The 20,448-nt window shown below is 33.0% G+C and overlaps 1 long non-coding RNA gene across 2 annotated transcripts; it reads right to left on the bottom strand.

Moving 5' to 3' along the window:
• Window positions 1–833: 833 nt before the first annotated feature.
• Window positions 834–8,586, bottom strand: LOC143075575 (uncharacterized). 2 transcript variants are annotated; one of them, XR_012978360.1, is made up of 4 exons: window positions 8,482–8,586; window positions 5,199–5,268; window positions 2,563–2,714; window positions 834–1,416 (listed from the first exon to the last, which is right to left on the bottom strand). It is a non-coding gene; the product is annotated as an uncharacterized LOC143075575 (long non-coding RNA). The 2 variants fall into 2 exon arrangements; XR_012978373.1 differs by lacking the exon at window positions 5,199–5,268 and having other exon boundaries at window positions 835–1,416; window positions 8,482–8,580.
• Between the last annotated feature and the right edge of the window lie 11,862 nt (window positions 8,587–20,448).

Raw genomic sequence — 20,448 nt, 5'->3', positions numbered from 1 at the left:
TCCGAGTCCGTTGTCAGAGTAGGTAACAAATGAAACTAAACACGATGACAATGATACATAAATTAACAAAGGACTAATAGCAGTTACTGACATGCCAGCTCCAGACCTCAAATAAACTGATTGAAAGTTTATGTCTTCATCATAGGGGTTTAGTATTATATCATCATAAAACATACGAGAAGAATATAACCAGTATCATGACAACAACAGGTTTTAGAATACATGTGTTTATTTCCAATGCAAAGACCCTATAAGTGAATCAATATTAAAGCCAAAATATGCAATCTTTAATGACTTGACAACAGTATCGTAACTATATTTCTTATTAATTAGTCTGTTTAAAGGTTTTGTTAGCTTTTTAGGTGAATACTGTCATTTTTATGCTTTGTAAAGAATATTAGCATAAAAAATTGGATTTGAAATACTTGAACGTATAAGATGTCTACATGTTAAATATATTTACGAATGACGTCCTTGTACCGATGATAAAATGATAAACATGTTTTGAGAGAACCCAACTCTCCCCTATACCTATTCCAAATGTTGAAAAATCACACATAGCAAAACGTACTGTAAAAGCCAGTTTAAAATAAGTCTAAGTCTGGTTTTAGAAAAGATTACGAAAAGAAAACAACTGTCATATTCCTGACTTGGTTCATACGTTTTCCGAAGAAACTGATTGGTTAAGCCTGGTTTTCATAAATAGCTAAATCTTCCACTTGTATGACAGATGTTTTATAGTTCCTTTATATTGAACATACAAACAAAAAAACTGACTAAAAGATTCAACAATCATATAAAATGAATAAAATAAAAAAAAGACGCAAATAAAAATATTTTTGTAATTGATAGTAAATTTGATAAAAACACCAATTCATTTTGTTTGTAGTTTACACCAACAAAAATGACAAAAAAAGTTTGTGTATGTGTTCGCATTGCAAAACATATCTAGAATAAACAAAGTCATAGAAATTCATATCATTTCGCACATTTGATTATTTGCTAATTGTTTTTTTTTACGCACAGATATTATAGTTTGATATAAACTGACTGTTCTATGATAATGATGAACGATCTTGTTTAGTTTTCCGTTCTTTAACAATGGCATAATCAACTTTGCTATTGATAGACTCAGAGCGGCAATATATTTTACGAATAATTTTATTCATTAAAGTCAATACACAATTTATTTTAGTACTGTCTTTATGAAAGTGACTATGTAACATCTCTATCACGCGGAATCAATATCCAACTTGTTATGCTAGTAACTAAATGCTGGTGGTGGAGCATACGGATCGTGCTGGGACTGTTGTTGATACGGATTAGGCTGGGACTGTTGCTGTTGACATTATGTAAACTGAGATCCAAACTGGGTGGTTGTGTGGTTCGAAAAATTATTACCATAGGTTCCACCAACTGGAAAAGAAGATATGCATTATGAATGGTTTTGAAAACAAACAAATCACCGAGGGGGATTAAAACCCCGTTAGATGGAGAAAAAAACACAAAAATAAAACAAACGAAGACGATATCCGTCCCCAAACCCGGTGTTTACAAAACATTACAAAAAAGGTAAAAATATAAAGAAACAAACCATTAAACAATCGGACGAAGTCGGGTGCTTCGGAAGCATCTGAAAGTCATATCTCCCAATTGTGAACTTTCCATTTCTATGTAGCAACATTCCAGCAGCACCTGCATACGAAGTATATAACTCCCAATTGATAAGATATTCCCGGGCTTGTATTCCCTACCATGATTTCCTTGATAGAGGATTGCTGCTCACAAGGAAGCTATTCAACCAAGAGTTCCAAATGGTGAAGTTGGTATCATCACTTCGTAAATTTTACGGACGCCATCACGAGTTGGTTATGGAATAACCGTTTAACAGACGATATCGGATATGTTCTTTAACTACAAAACCCTTACCTTTTCACGAATGTGACCTACCGAATTAAACTATTTTCCGGATTTGAAATAACATAAGCAACACGACGGATCTGCTTACACTTCCGGTGCACCTGAGATCACTCCCTGTTTTAGGTCGGGTTCGTTTAGCTGAGTCTTTAGTTTTCTATGTTGTGTCTTCTGTACTATTATTTTTCTGTTTGTGTTTTTCTTTTTAGCAATGTCGTTGTCAGTTTATTATCAATCTCTGGTATCTTTCGTCCCTCTTTCATATCATTGATGTAAAAACGTTGATGAATTTACACAGAAGAAACAACAAATGTGTGCTGTTTATATCGTATGCCTTTATATAAAAAGGTAAGAGCTTTCTTTTTTGTTTTGTAAAATGACTGTTGTGATTTTAAACATGTAGAATCTATTGAGTTCAAATTTCAAATTCAACAATGTTTCAGATACGGTGTTTTGCATGTTTTGTTGATAACTATAGGTATGTGAAATGCTTTCTTTGAGTAAAAACCGTAGGAAATCACTAATGTGTTTTAAGTTTTATTGAACAGTATTTGTTTAAAAAAAAAAGAAAACCACGAGGATGGCGTCATCTTCCTCCATATTCCTTTCTTCTGTATAGTTCAACAATGATAAAGGTAAACTTACACTGAGTTTGTGTTACAGTAGGAACAGCTGTTGGATTTACCACGCGTCCTGGTCGTGCTGTTTTTTTATGATAGCATACACATATGAAAAATATCAATATACCGAGTGCAAAGAGACCTCCAATTACTCCTCCGACTATTGATTCAACAAGTCTGTCAATAGAAAACGTATAATAACGACTTTAACACAAAAGTGAGTCTTGAAATACGTCAAAGATCACCATTTTAATATGAAATGTCAATAAAGCACAATATTTCATTAAAAAGCACTTTTATCCAACTACTCTCCGTCAGAACATTTTGCGTAAGAATCGGACCAATTGCAATAGAGTTCAAAAGCCAATGACCACTTCCTTTTCGATTGCCAAACATGATTACCATAGTAGCTATAGACAAATAAAAGAATAAATTGGTGTTCTGGAAAAAGTACTACAAAAGTTGGATTGATTCAAAATATAAAACAAAAGTAATAGCTATTTCTGCTATATATGATAGTTTCCGTCGTTGTTTCTTTGATTAGATAATATGATATTTTTTAAATATATTATAAAAATTGAACTTGTATTGGACCTTATGGGACCAGTCTTAAGGACGATTTGCCGTGGTGACTAGATAGTCATGAGCTTAGTTGTTTAATGATAAGTTAGTAGCAATATTCCAACTTCACATTCATATGGGATATATATTTCCCAACTTTTTCGGTTCACAAGACCTTTTAGCTGCTACTCAGACTTTTTAAACGTTACCTGTGTCCGAGAAAAAAGTTATTTAACCAGTGGTATAAATATTATCACAAAACAACTGAAATCTAAGGAAAATTCAAATCGGAAAGTCCCTTATCAAATGGCAAAATCAAATGATAAAACTCATCAAACGAATGGACAACAACTTTCATATTCTTGACTTGGTACAGGCATTTTCAAATGTAGAAAATGGTGGATTGAACCTCGATTATAGCGCTAAACCTCTCACTTGTATGCAATCGCATCAAATTCCATTATCGCCACGATATAGCCTTTTTGTGGTAATGCGACATAGAGCAAAAAACAATCAATCAATCAATCAAATTCCTATAGCTCTTCATCTTTTATATAAGCTTTGGATTTCAAATATTTTGGCCACGAGCATCACTGAAGAGACATGTATTGTCGAAATGCGCATCTGGTGCAGGAAAATTGGTACCGTTAATGTTATTATATTTACAGCGATGCGTGAACAAAACAGATATAAAAGGTCAAAATAGGGGTACAGCAGTCATCATCGTGTCAGAATTTCAATTTGAACAAAAACATACAAAGATTTAACAAAGAAACACACAAAAAAATCTATCAAATTTAACAACCACATTCATTGCTTACTTATATATGTATTTTAAATCAACCCATAAAGGATTGAAATATTTGAAGTCCTGTGACTGAATGGTAAGGTTTACATCATCTCTAGTGTAGAGTCGCGTGTTTGACGTCAGAATGTAAACGTCACACAGGAAGAGATATAAAATAATTTTGTCATTCAATGTATTTTCAAAATTATAAAAGAACCATAACATAATGGCATTATAATAGAACAATACCATTATGACGGGATGTTTAAAAGTACCGAGCCTAGTCATATGTACCAAAGAAACACGTATTGATGGGATGTACAAGTACCGAGCCACGTCAAATAGATATCACCGAAAACAGACCAAAAATTTAAAGTAATAATAAAGATAGAACAAAGACAAATAAAAGAACAACATAACACGTTATTAAGATGATTAACAACGTCAGATCGCAGAATCTATACACCAAGACCATCATGTAATTATTTGTGAAGTTGATACGGAACATTTATCAACAAGGTCTTGGTACCTTCCGATGTTTTTTAGAAAAAGGACTAGACGTTATGTGACATACTCCTGGTTCATCAACTTACTGCTCAGACATTGGATCTTGTGGTCTTTTATCAAACAAAACAAACAGTTTATCATAAGGTACCTAGACCTTATTGATGAAAAATACGTATCAACTTCACAAATAATAAAATAATACGGGAAGGTCTTGAAGTATAGATTATGATTACTGATGTTGTTCATCATCATAATAACGTGTTTTAGTATTCTTTTATTTGTCTTTATGAATATACTTCAACTGTTTATAGATATAATAAGATGTGGTATGAGTGCCAATGAGACAACTCTCTATCCAAGTCACAATTTTTAAAAGTAAATTATTTATTTGTTCTATGTTTTTGGTAATATTCATTTGACGTGGCTCTGTACTTATACATCCCGTCATTGTGACGGAGGAGGACGACGGAGTGCAATGAGAGAACCACAGATCTTTGGTAGGAACACTGCCAATTCAAATTAATGAAGTTTTGAGTTGAACTCACCTATCACATCCGTAAGGTTCGCCCTCACCATATATAGTTATCAAAGGTACCAGGATGATAATTTAGTACGCCAGACGCGCGTTTCGTCTGCATAAGACTCATCAGTGACGCTCAGATCAAAATAGTTATAAAGCCAAACAAGTACAAAGTTGAAGAGCATTGAGGACCCCCTAATTCCAAAAAGTTACTCCAAATACGGCTAAGGTTTTTGACACAATAATAAGAATATGTGTGTATGACTGTAGTTCAAATCTTACTTACTCGTTATTTTCACAATCATAGGTCATATAATAGTAGTAGCAATCGTCGACTTCTGTTCTTCCCTTAGTCACTGAGAATATAAGTAAATGAATGAATACATTTTATGCGCATATGCACATAGATACTTAATTGAGTCTTACAGAACTTCCATTTGCTTTTTACAGGTGGGAAGGGAGGGGGGTTGATGGGTTGTAAGGATGAACAAAATTGACCTGCATTAGTTTAGTAGGTGTAATCTTTGTCACCCTATTCGTTCCTGCCTTTTTTATCAGTAGATCCTGACTTTTTTTACATGAATTGTCATTCTGTCATTTTGGTTCAATTTGCAGGAGTGCACTCAAAACTCCGATCCTGCCATTTTTCAAATTTTATTCCTACCCCATGAAAATAAAATGGTAGCTCCCACAACACAACTTAAAACAGAAACAGAAACAGAAACGTTCAATATGTCTGCCAACCTTTTAAAATTCATATATAAATTATATAGAATTTAATTTGAAACCAGATAAGCTAGCAAGAAGTATATAGACGAAGTAAGCACAATTCATAAAGATTACTGTAAAATTTTGATCAAACACCAGAAGCAAAGATCAAGAGTGTACAGTAGTTGCAACTTTAAAGATACGTTACAATATGATTTCTACAAATTGGAAAAAAGAACAAATCTTTTCCAACAAAAATGTCAATACATTTTTTTTATCCTGGTATCTATGATGAGTTTAATTAGATTTACGGCATAACAAGTATAAATAGGGACAACAAAGAAATCGAAATATAAAGGAAGTTTGCGACCGGTTGAGATTTTTCAAAATGCGAGTAAAGTACCTAGTGTTATATTAAGGTATAAAGGGATTTTTTGAGAGAAAAATGCTTCTGGGCTAACGTAACTATGCTGTCAACTTATCGATGTTTATTGTTGGGTAAGCGTTAAAAACAGGAAAAAGAGGAAAAGCAAGGACTTATTTTACTCCCCTTTTCCGTCCGTAGTCATAACAGAAAAAAAAAATGATTGCACTTGATATCGAGAAAATCAAGATTTTGAACAGTTTATACCATTTAATTTGTTTTTATAAAATAACTTTATTTTAATTTTTACTGTTTTTCTGCATTTATAAGAAACTATTTATCAACAATAAGTCACAAAAAGTACTGCGTATATTCTTTAAAAGCGCATATACTAGTATTATTCAAAAAAATGCAAGATGACCTTTATTTTACCGACTTTAAATTTGAACTTTAATTCAAAAGATTTAAAAATATATGTGTCACACTGTTCCGTAGAATCAAATTATCCATAAAATCTCTATATGATAATTATATCTATCTATGTAAATAGATATATGTCACTAGTGTATAGTTGGCTAATTGACAAGCATACGTCTCCTAAATTTTGTAAAGGGAGATTATTCATCAGTTTTTTATTCTACTTTTATAGTTTTACAAAGATGTAAAAGGGGGCTGACTATGCACGACAAACCTATATTAATGTATAGAGAGTGTCGTATGCTTATAATGCACAATTATCCTAAACAAATATCTAAATCAGAAACTTTAGCTTTTTTTCATGCGAGTTTCATGGAGACAGTGAATCAAAACTTTGGCGATAGAGGATATCTGAAGATGTACACGAGACATTCAAGTGATTTATAAAAAAAAAATCACAACACAAAGGGCACCCTTATGATTGTCTCTAAAGTGAACAAAAGGATTGTAAATGTATATCTTACAATTGATTTCTTGTTTATTTCAAACCTTTAACACATACACATGTAAAATCGTTACAAAAGCTATCGTGCAATTTTTGGTGGGGTTCGTGTTGCTTAGTTTTAAGTTTTCTATGTTTTTTTGTGAATTAGTTGTAAACTTTTGGAAAAAAATTTTTGGGACCAACAAAACTTACTTTACTCGAGGTAATCATATTAGTTACATAGTGTGCTAGTGACCTAATACGGTATATATGGGGTCAGTAAATTCCATATGGGGTGAGAGCGAAGATCGAATCCCCATATGGAATTAACTGACCCAATATATACCGTATTACGTCACTAGCACACTATGTAACGAATTTATCTTACCGACTATATTTACGTGTAAAATTTAGACAAGTGACCTATCTGAATGAGCAAGTCTTCAATACAGTTAGCATTAATATAATTAAGAAACTAATTAATACTGATAGCGTTTGACATGTTTAGCCGAACAGATTTATCAATTTTACATTACTTGAATTATTGTATGCTGGTTCATATTCTGGACGCCAGTCTTTGCTCCTTTATTATATTGTTCACTAACAAAATTATTCAAAAACCAGTTGTTGGCATGACACGGGTTATGTTCTTCTCATATATGTTATGATGGTATGATACTAAACCCCTAACGGGAAGGATTGTGCCTGATGTTCATATGATGAAATCATAATCTTTCAGTCAGTTTAATTGAAGTCTGGAGCTGGCATGTCAGTTAACTGCTAATAGTCTGTTGTTATTTATGTATTATTGTCATTTTGTTTATTTTCTTTGGTTACATCTTCTGACATCAGACCCGGACTTCTCTTGAACTGAATTTTAATGTGCGTATTGTTATGCGTTTACTTTTCTACATTGGCTAGAGGTATAGGGGGAGGGTTGAGATCTCACAAACATGTTTAACCCCGCCGCATTTTTGCGCCTGTCCCAAGTCAGGAGCCTCTGGCCTTTGTTAGTCTTGTATTATTTTAATTTTAGTTTCTTGTGTACAATTTGGAAATTAGTATGGCGTTCATTATCACTGAACTAGTATATATTTGTTTAGGGGCCAGCTGAAGGACGCCTCCGGGTCCGGGAATTTTTCGCTACATTGAAGACCTGCCGTTGGTGACCTTCTGCTGTTGTTTTTTTCTATGGTCGGGTTGTTGTCTCTTTGGCACATTCCCCATTTCCATTCTCAATTTTATTCCTTTGATCCTACAAAAACAGATGCCAACAATGACAACTTGTTAGATTTAAATGTGTTTTATGAATTTATTTCACTTTATCATCACTTTCTTCGTCTCAGTACTGTTTTGTTTTTCTAAAGGGACGTAACTCCACTACTAACCGTGTATGAAATAAGCTCCGCCTCCCAACTAACCTAATATTAAATATACACGGTTTCCACGAGGACGCTTTTAACCAATCATATTCCTAGAAATGTAGAGGAGGTAAGATAATTAGATTTACCTCCTATATCAGGTAGATTTATTTCTGTTTTACCCCCACCACCACCCTTTTTCCCCTTACTTTAGCCTATCTTTATGTGTACTCACCCAGCACCAGCAACAGTATCAAGATTGTAAATATGTTATGTAAAACGCACTTCATACTAGAAATATCTTCAAACCGAAAGAGATATAATTATGATGGATACATTAAATGCTACCATAATATCAGTTTACGGTTAATTGAATGTAATGTTTTTAAACAATGCAGCACCATTGATTCAAAAATGTGACTAGGCACGATAACTATTTATAAAAATCATAAAAAATCATATTACGAAGTACGTACTTATGTACCCGTAAACGATATGATTTACGCTAGATTGAAGTTATCTTTCCATGTATTAGCTTGAAATTCAGTAAAGAAATAAAAAACGGTGAGCTTACATCAAGATGTCATTTAATCTTATTGAATGCTTTTCATTTATCATGCTTTAACATAAGATCGGATGACTTTGCTGAAAGACATTTTCCTTAGTTATTGTATATATAATGTACACTTTCATTAGCCATTAATCAGGAAGAAATTACTCGTATATTTAACTTAACTTATGCATATTGCTGTTTATCTGGTTTTAAATGATTGTTTAATGTGGTGAGACTATATATAACTATTGAATCTGAATTCATAAATACAATGTAGCACTCACCATTAAAAACGAGAGACCATTTGATATGCATACTCATATATCAATGACAAATATACATGGCAACAACAAAAACACACCAAACAAACAAACGAAAAACAATTAATAGACAAACCACGGAATAGAAAATTAAAGACTGAGACAGATTAAACCAACCAAAGACATGGGGTGATTTCAGATGCTCAAGAAAAGTTAGCATATCCTGTACACATGTGACATTTTTGTGTATTTGTTTTTGCTCATCTGAATAAGCGTTGTTTCCATGTTTATAAAAGGGTAGATTGGCTTAAAGGTTTTTGTATGGTAACTTTTGTAAAAATAACAGACTTTTAAAAAAAAAAGACTTGTATTAACTTAAAGATGCATTAAACATCAACAACACATACAACTATCATACCTCTTAATAGTAATAACTACTTTATTAAGGATTATGTACCCTTGCGTTGATTCAATGCTACACAAATGGAAATTTTATAGAAAATCCACAGACGTTATCCTTGTACTCTCATATTTGGCAATTTGTTGACTGATAGATATAGGATCCTTAAAGGGGCACTAGCTAGGAGATATATAAAAAATCTAAAGTTTGATTTTTTTCTGTTCAATCAATAATGAAAGTGAAATAGTGAAATAACAATTCGCTTTTTGCAGCCAAAAAGGTTAAATTTTGTCGGTAAGAAACATTGATAATTAGTTATTCACTTGCAAGTGAATGAGTCGACCTCTTTAAATCCGTATTCATGTGAACTTCAATTTAACCCCTAGCTAGAGGTTGACAACGCATGCATTGTATGTGTACTGGTTATTTAAAGAAAAAGAATGTCAACAATGAAAGTGAAACTACGGTAAATCATTTGATTACTAATTCGATGCACATAAAATCATTCTTTTACGGTTAAAAACAATGAGAAACATCTATTTTTAATCTATAAAATAAAATCGAACTGACCTATAAAAATCCAATTGCACGTGTTGGTTTAATCTATTCATATCTTTATTTATGTTTAAGTCGCTTATATGGTCATCTGAGGTCAAATCGACAGTTAATTCGATGGCGTCTGGACTAAAATACACACGAAACGAACCTATATATTATCTATCCCATGCTCTGTAAACTGTTTATTTTAGACTTTTGATAGTTTGGATAAATGTTTTACATTGTTATAATGTTATAATCGGTGACCATGAATTTGACAGGTAGTGCCCCTTTAAAACAAGTTTATTAATGTAGTTATTGGTTAAAACAAATAAAAATATGGACCAAATAAAGTACACCTTTTAGGGTGTACTCGACTTTAGTGACTCAGCACGAGGTATTTTGGAATTTACAGGTTGGTTAGAAATTTTTGTAAAAAATAAACACTAACACATCATAGAAAAGCAAGTGAGTAATCTATGTTTCAAATTTTATAACAAAAATCTCTGTATTAAAGGCTGAGGATTTTCTATAAACATCTTTTGTTTTTTTTGCCACAAAGTACTCTTTTTCTTTTAAATGCAATTAAATATTTTACTTATATGAAATATAAGTTTTGTTTATACAAACAAGAGTATAATTAATATCTGGTGAAAGATGCTGACATCATTGATACGTTTAACATCATTGACCACCTGTTTTAGCTTGAGAATATTCTATGGTATTTGACACTTTGAGGTTATGGAGTCTCAACAGGGAAACATTAATCTTTTTCTAATCAGATATATGTCACAAGCAATTACTCTTGGTGAGGAAATGCAGAGTATGAAAACAGATCTTATATAATTTATTGCACAGCAATTAGTATATCATTCTGAAGGCCAAGTGAGGTCAGTCTCCTCCTCTATATGATTGACATACCCAATCTGTGTGTGAAGCCATATGCATGATTTTTGTATAATCACTTTCTAGGTTCATAGCAGTCTGACTAGTTGATATAGTTTAAAGAGCTATTATTTAATTTGTATTATTTCATTTTAAACTACTGGATATAAACATTTTTTATTTTATTCTTTTTGGATTAACCTTAACTGTTATTGTCTCACTGTGGCTGCATTCACTGATCAACTACTACTGAGACTTTAATTATTTACTGCTTTGTACATAAACTTATTTATTCACTTTGGATCTTATTAACCTATTACACAACTGAGTTTTCAATGTTTGCAAACTTGTGTAGTACCTAGTACATGTACACTATCATATCGAGATAATCTGAGTATGAGTGACCAATATATTAATATTTGGTAATACTTGTAAAGTTTCTAACTGTGTTAGACAGTAAATTATGAGACAGAGCAGGAATTATAGCAGATCCACTTACTACCAGGCTTGGGATCCATATGCACATGTGCATCCTGACCATACAGAGAGATACTTTCAAAACAACTGTTCTAGGCAAGTATATTTGGACTGAATTTTATTTGTTATACCCAGATGTATTGTGCTTCGAATTTTCTTTGAAATTTCTTAAATTCAAGCAAACAATAGACTTACTGATTCTAACTGGTTTATATGAAAATTTTATCATGTTCATATGCACTTTATTCATATTTAAATAATTTTTTTTTCCCTTCAGAAAACAGCTACATCCAATATGGATTCTTTTATGTTTAATAAGTTAACAAGTTGTATTAGATTTATTTATTTCATTTTTTTCCCCCCGCTTTCTGTTATTTATGTTTGCTCCACCTAATGAACATTTACTAAAGTAGTTTCATGATCCTAGATAGATTAAATAAAGATAATGTATTCGAAATCTAAGGGCTTGACCATGTTGGACAAGTAGTTTATTATAATTTTTGTTTCGCATATTAAAATGCATATTCAGAAAACATAATATAGTTTTTATGATCTTTAATTAGTTGTATAATATATTATTTTATTATTATTATTATTATTTGTCTCTCTCTTTCAGTTATAAGTGTTTGCTCCACCTATTGCACTTTTACTAAATAGTTCATGATCCTCAGATAGATTAGATAAAGATATTTTATTCAAATCTACATGATCTAGGGCTGGCCATGTTGGGCTAAGTAGTTTATTACAATATTTTGTTTTTTATAATTTTTATATTGCATCTCCTATACCGGTACTTTACTGATTCAAAAAGATGAGGAATTACACTTGTTGACATTTAGTATAATACAGTTCCGATTTTAAATGATTTTATGGGTAAAACAGTTACTTTGTTTTGTTTTACATTTATATATATAAGAACGTCTGAGTCAGTGACAACCCTACAACAGATGTATCCATCGGATCGCCATCAATGATGGTGATACATGGCTGTGTACATAATGTATATACAACTCGTCTAAACATCAACCCAACAATGTTAGATCTGTAAATTTGCTTTCGCAAATTTTTGGTTCTTCCCTAGCCGGGATTCGAACCCATGCTACTGTGATATCGTGACACCAAATCGCCTGCACTGCAGCCGTCCCGCTAGACCACACGACCACCTGGGCTCTCTTAAAAAGAGCTTTCGCTGGCCGTGTGTTACCTTTCCACGTCAGTTTTAATCTAGCGGCGTACTGCAGTACATGATATATAAGGCATGAAGAACCAAAAATTTGCGAAAGCAAATTTACAGATCTAACATTGTTGGGTTAATGTTTAGACGAGTTGTATATACATTATGTACATTATATACATTATATATATATTTTCATAGAATGAATTCCAGCATTCAATATTGCCTATTACTGACACCTTCCTTTATTTCTTTTGCATATTAAACTTTATGGAAATGGAGACATGCACCTCCTGTATGCACACTGAGTTTCATCGGATTTACAAACAAAGACTTTGGACACTGTCATTTTAAAGTGATTAATTTACCTAGACGGGATTACAGTTGAACTTGTATGTCATGGGACCAACATTTTCCAGGCATGGATATTAAACTTTACTTTTCAATCTACTGTAGCCCTTTTCACAAAAAATCTTAAGATAAATTTTACTCTTAAGAGTAATCTTAAGATTTTTAGGTTTTTCACAAAAAATCTTACGTAAATCTTAAGAGTAAAAATTATCGTAACTTTAAGAGTGCTATTACCCACTCTTAAGTATCTATAATACTAAAATTACGAGGTCCAATTTGTCAGCCGTCATCACGTAAAAACGACGAATCAAAGAATTCAACTTTATATACAACTAATATAGTACAAAGGTGTAGATTAAAAATTACACCACTCCAGGCCCTTTTGTTTTCCACGTAATTAATATTGCCAATAATTAGGAAGTTCCGGGTCGAGTCCGATACCGATACCAATAGTATAATCACCTGTTACCTATTACCTTATCTGTACGTTCCGCATCTGACAGGCGCACCACCAAACGGTGTATTCAGGATTAATATGCTATATACACGGGTCATAATCACAGGGTTGACACTACTAAATTGTCAAATTGTTACCTATTGTAGTATTTTAATCCGTAAGACTTTCTAAGATAACAATACGAATACTAAAAATCTGGACTAAAAATAAGTTTCAATTTGTTAGCGAGCATGACGTAAAACAGCGAATCAAAGAATTCAACTTTATTTATAACTAATATAGGACAATGCTGTTGATTAAAAAATACTCCATTCTAGGACCTTTTGTTTTCCAAATAATTAATATTACCAATAATTGATAAGTTCCAGTTCGACGGGTTCAAATAGATTTGAAAGCAGAGAAAATTGTGTATCTTATAATCGGCATGACTTTATCAGATGACAGTACTAGTAGACCTTTTCAACATCTCTCGACACCGACTAATGACACCTACAGTTTACAGGTAAAATGGATGGGTCGTCTCAAAGACAAAAGCCATCGTGATTATCATTTCGTATCATATTGGATTGCATTGCCGGTTTCATACTGTTTTGGCTATATAGTGTAAGAATATATATCAACCAAATAAATAAATATATGTATGGTGGCCGAATGCGGCAATTTATTTCGCCTTTTCGCGTTTTCGTGACTTCTCCTTTCATTTTGCAAACGCGAAATTGGGAATTCGAGAAGTCGAGAAAGCAAAATCGAGAAATTGAGAAATCGGGAAATCGAGAAATAGGGAAATCGAATAATTGGGAAACAGATAAGATCGGGAAAGATCGGGAAATCGAGAAATCGAGAAATCAAGAAAGCAGAAACGCCAAAACACGCAAGAGAAAACACGAAAACGCGAAAACGCGAAAACGCGAAATGAATTCTCGATTTTGCGTTTTTGCTTTTTCTATTTTTCGATTTACCAATTTCTTGATTTCTCGATTTCTCGATTTCACTTTCTCGATTTCTAGATTTCCCCGAAAACACGAAAAGGGGAAACGTCCGCATCCGTTCACCATACATGTACATATGCCTCTGTCATATAATATTCTTATCTCGTATGAATTTGCACGACATTTCATGTTGAATTGATTAAACAATTATTCCAATCATTCAGAATCCTAACACATTTTCTGTTCACTTTTGTGTTTATGTGAGTCTTTCGCTAAATATTTGCCGCATGCCAATAACGATTTTATTTGTTGGTGTAAAAGCTTTTATGATTTTTTTCAAAAATGAAAAAGAATACTGGACCGTCCGTCCGTATCACACTTGAGAATACGACCAACTTTGTGTTTTTCCACCGATCTTTACCTTAGTTGATGTACATATTCAATTTTTACATAATTACATATTGATTTTTTAGGTCGAAGGAAAATATCACGTTTTTTTTTGTAATTGTTTTTTTTTTATCAACGCTTCAAGATATCTTGTTCGAGGTAAAGTTTTTCCTGGATGAATTTTGAAAAAAATATAATTGACCCCTCGTTTCAATGTTACAACATTTAAGCAGTGATTGTTGAATACAACATTCAAGTGGAACACCAAATTGGTGAATTGAAATGATACAAAGTATTGAGTAAGTTATGGAGGCATCCAAGGCCAAAACTAACAGACATGTGCCGCCCTTGTTAACCGACATAATCATTGTTTAATTAAATATCAACTACAATAAAACATAATTTGTTCTTTTCGTTTTCAAAATTCAACCAGGACAGCTAGAAGCTAAACGTCTAAAAGATGAAATGTGACTTAAAGTATATCCTTTTCTTTATAATAAATTTTAAAAAAAACATGGACTCTTTAGGAAAGTTTTATCATTGTCAATGATTGAAAGCAATAAAATCAATAATGATCTCATTTTTTTTTTATTTTTGAGACGACCCTTCACATTTTACCTGTCGTAGTCGTTCTCAACTGTAGGTGTCGAGAGATATTGAAAAGGTCTAATACTAAAATAAGACTTGCGCATAGTTATATGGGGACGAAGTCCCCAATTACGGTAGAAAAATCAATAAAAAAAAAAAAAAAAAAAAAATCGGGAAAAATTTCGCGAATTTTTCATTCTACTAATGAACTCAAAATCGTTAACTTTTTTTTCAGATCTACTTCCTGTTCCGGTTTTCTCCGCTTTTGCGCAGATATCTGTCTTGTTTGCATGAGACTTTGAAAAAATTTATATTTATCAGTCTAGTAAAATATAAGATTGGATCTCAATACAAATTCAATTTTAATAACTGTTTGATATGAAAAAACGTTTCTTTTGTTTACATCGAATATGACGTCATAACTTAAAGAACGTCACAGCTAATTCCCTAACAACAGAATCAAAATCGGGAACGTTACGTACGGTATTTCGGTTTCTTTTATCAACGTGATTGAATTAAAAAAATAATCATACAGACTTCGTCCCCATTCACAGGTTATGCCTGCCTCATATTATACTTTAATTCAGTCACGGACCCGCGATATCACGGGTGTGTTCTAGTATATTTTAAACTTAAAAGAAATCTTAAGTTAATTTAAAATGGCTGCCTTATTTATTTTCGACATTGTAAACAGAAGAGCTTTGAGAAGAGATCGCGTTTTTCGTGACAGAACCGACGACCTTGATTTTCTTAATGATGACCAGCTAATAGCACGGTATCGTTTCCCCAGGCAGTCTATTTTAGACTTAACAGATACACTCAGAGATGCCGTTGAAAGACCTTCAAACAGATCAAATGCAATTCCTCCGCATATTCAAGTAAGTATAACACAACACAAATCACATTTTGCTTCCGTCTTGAAGCTGAATGTGCAAATTTGGTGCTTTCTATCACGTCCGCTATGAAGTGAATGGTTGCAAATTATGTTACGCCAATCCCGAACACTTACATACAAGCAAGACTCGAGGTTGTACAGATTTTTTAGAACGTTAAAGATCAATAAACCTTTCTTTCCAAAGTCTAAAATTTGTCAGAGTGGAGCCAAAGTTCATAAGGTGCACGAATATACCGGACTGCACCGTACGATAACAATATCATATTGTCAATAATATAACCCGGTCTTTGCTATGCAACAACAAATACGTAAAATTCTACATCCAGCAGATCGATATGGATGTCAACATTGAAAATAAACACACATTTTCCACACGTATTTTGTTGTATAATGATGAAGAAATCTTCGAATGTAAACTCTGTTGACGCTTTGATAAAGAGTGCTTTCTTTCACGTCCGCATTTCTATGAAGTATGGCATGCCAAGTTAACATTTAAAATAATGATTACTACAGATGGGAGACACAAATAACAGAACAGTACATACTAACATACATTGTTATTCGTAGGAGATAGGAGAGACCACATGATAATTTGGATATATTACACAGTGATTTAATTTAGATATTTTTTAATAAAGAGGGCATGGTGTATACTGTCCCTAATATTTATATCCAACACATATTTAACAAATTTTGTTTAAACGGAAAACTGTAATAAAGATGAAACAAACCTATCCAACACTTTGGTATATCTTGGGTATAAACTTCAAATAAATATCTGGTAGTCACATAGGATATAATAACATAAAAAATATTGTACTTATGGGGATTGCACAGATATTCTGACACCTCATAAGTCCGACACCCCACTGGTCCACCACCCCAATATTCCGACAAAGGTTAGTAACTGCCATAATAGAAAATTACTTCATGAGGGTGTGGATGTAGGTTTATAGAATAGAGAATAATGGGGGGGGGGGGGGGTATAAAGAATAAAGGAAAATGGACCAATAACAAAGAATAGAGAATAATGAGGTGCAAAAATATAACGATTAGAGAATAATGGGCAAAAAGTATAAAGAATAGAGAAAATTGCAAATATTTAAAAAAAGAAAATCAGATATGACCACTGAACTCCCAAATCCAGACACCCATTCGTAGAATAGTTGTTGGCATGGTATTTGAACTATATTCGTGCTAATAGTAATATCACAGAAACATATTAAAATTTTACCGTGATTCGTCTAAATGCCCTTACTATGATTCGTCAGAGGTCTTAAATAATTGTTGTAAGTGTCATTTTCGGAAAAAATACCGTGTTGCGTCAAAACAATTGAATTTTAATCGTCATATAGAAAGTATACATTTTATCGTAATGCATCAACAATACCGGTAAACGGCATTTTGCAAGAATCTTAACCGTTATTCGTCATGAAGGTAACCCCATTACTACCGTCTTAATAGACATGATGGGTTTTTAAGACACTTGGTATTCTGCATATTTGACATTAATTTCCATATACAAGGATCGTTCCATGTCCGTGCTTAGAGCCTCAGAATAACTTGTCAAAAACAGGGTCAGTCATAGGAACTGATTAAAAAGAAAGGCGAAAGAAATTAAATAGTCAATTAAGCTCAAAGGTCGAAAACAAAACAATAATACCGTGACGTTTATAAAAAGAAACCCAAGACGCACAGCACTCCACTAACCACAACGCAGAAAACTTAAATAATAATCATAAGCAATACCGACCCCCCCCCCCCCAAAAAAAAAACCCCCAAAAAAAACGGGTTGTTCTCATGTGCTTGTTTTAGCAATGACGGCTTTCATTATACTGCATTCATTTCTTAATAATTTCCCTTATCATGAGATTGTAATGTCGTAGTTCTGTTGGGTAGTTTTCTATCCTTTAAATTATTTTTTTTACATATATGAAACCGTTCCGGGTGTTTTTTTTTCGTTTAACCAATTACATGTTTTGTAAAACCATGATCTTTTAAGCTTAAAATACTATATATTGAATTTTGAGCATTATTGTAGTCTGGCAAATGGTGACCTAGCTATAGCTGCTTAAATCTTAATTAACCCTGTTAGTGTGAATAGTTGTTTTATCAACATTCATGCCAAATCAATACAATTCTTTTTGAAAGTGTATGGATTTCCACTGGCGGATCAAGAAACTTTCATTGGTGGGGGCCTACTGACTGCCTAAGAGGGGGCACACTCCAGTCACGCTTCAGTGATTCCCTATATAAGCAACATTTTTTTTTCCAAAAAGGGGGAGTATTCAGATATATATCACATTCATCCGTTTAAAATCAGTTTCTGATCACTTTAGGGAGCTACCATTTTATTTTTAGAGGGGGGGGGGGGGGGGCTAGGATGAAATTTGAAAAAAAATAGGCAGGACAGGAATTTTGAGTAAAAAAAAATGCAGGATGAGACACTTGCAAAAAAAAAAGTCAGGATGACAATTTAGGTAAAAAAAGTCAGGATAAACTAAAAAAAAAAGGCAGGACCGAATAGAGTGAAAAATAAAAAGGCAGGACAGAGATTACAACTAAAAAAAATGCAGGACAAAATTTCAAGGGTCGAAAATAGGCAGGACAGGAATTTTGAGTAAAAAAAAATGCAGGATGACAATTTAGGTAAAAAAAGTCAGGATAAAAACTAAAAAAAAAAAGGCAGGACCGAATAGAGTGAAAAATAAAAAGGCAGGACAGAGATTACAACTAAAAAAAAATGCAGGACAAAATTTTTCATCCTAGCCCCCCCCCCCCCCCCCATAAAAATCAAATGGTAGCTCCCTTAGCTCTCGTAATTTCCAGTATTGAGTACACTATTTGCAATATCCTGTGTACAAATTGTTTATTGATAGTCGCAATGATGTTCAATCTGTCCAAGCAAATCAGTATATCCTCAGTTGACAAAACCTTTGAAAATTCTTGCAAGTTGCAGGGCTTAATTTCTGCGAGTAATATTCTGAATAACACATTTATATTGTTTTCCTATTTACCCAATCATTGTATAACCTCGTACACCGGGAATTGCCGGTTGTGTACTACATATTGATTCAGGTGTAATATATATTATATATACTTTTTTTCTTTTTCGTAGGTCATGACAACATTGAGAATATTAGCAAAGGGCGACTATTTGTCGGAAGTTGCCGATTTGCATGGTATCTCCATTGCCTCTGCATCAAGAATAGTCCATTCTGTTTGCAACGCTATGTGTGAGAGGATCCAGAACATCCAGTTCCCAAGAGAGGAAGCAGAACAGAGGAGGATAAAGCAAATGTTTTTTGAAATTAGCAGTTTTCCGAATGTGTTGGGTGCCATTGATGGGACGCTGATTCCTATCCAAGGGATGTCAGGAGATGATGAGCCGAATTATGTTTGTAGGAAACAATACCACGCCATAAATGTACAGGCCATCTGTGATGCAGAATTGAAGTAAGTTATTTTTATAAGTTCATTATCAGTAATTAAACAAAATGAACGGAATGAACAACATTGAATCTAGAAATTTTTAAGCTAAATAAAATCAATTTTCGAAAATAAGTGTGTGTACTTATTTACATGTACATAGAATTTCTTTGACATATTCTCCGTTTCCACTGATTCTTATTCAAAATAAAAAAGAAGATATTGTGTGATTACCAATGAGACAACTCTTTACAAGAGACCAAATGACACAGAAATTAACAACTATACGTCACCATTCAACATTGAGCAAAGCCCAAATAGCAATGTCTAAAAACTTAAAAAATGCCCTTCATACCTGAAAAGGTTTAGGAAATCACCACCAAAATTAATCTCAACCTTTTATTTGTGGTATTGAAGCTTTTAAAAACGGGTGGGACCATCAAACCAAAAAACATGGTTTCTGCTAGCATAAATATTTGAATATAAATAGCTAATTAACTTAACCTGAACAGAAACCAAGGAAAAAGTTCAAGTCAGATTTGCATTTAAATGGGTATCTAGGATCATGATTTTATTTTTTAAGTAATAAAGTGTTTCTTTTATATTTTATTTAAAAGGTTTACAAACACAGTTGTTAAGTGGCCTGGAGCCACCCATGATGCCTTCATTCTGGCAAATTCCAATATTCCTACAATAATGGAGGGTCAGAATGGATGGCTTCTTGGGGATTCCGGATATGGATTAAAGAAATGGCTAATGACACCCTTGTTAAATCCCAATTCACAGAAAGAAATAGCCTACAACAAATCTCATTGCAAGACCAGGAACACGGTAGAGAGGGCATTTGGTGTTCTTAAAGCTCGCAGGTAATCTTTAATAC

This window comes from Mytilus galloprovincialis, chromosome 1 (genome assembly GCF_965363235.1).
Source record: "Mytilus galloprovincialis chromosome 1, xbMytGall1.hap1.1, whole genome shotgun sequence".
Classification (NCBI taxonomy): domain Eukaryota; kingdom Metazoa; phylum Mollusca; class Bivalvia; order Mytilida; family Mytilidae; genus Mytilus; species Mytilus galloprovincialis.
The sequence above is the reverse complement of the archived record's forward strand: the minus strand, read 5'-3'. Positions and strand labels throughout refer to the sequence as shown.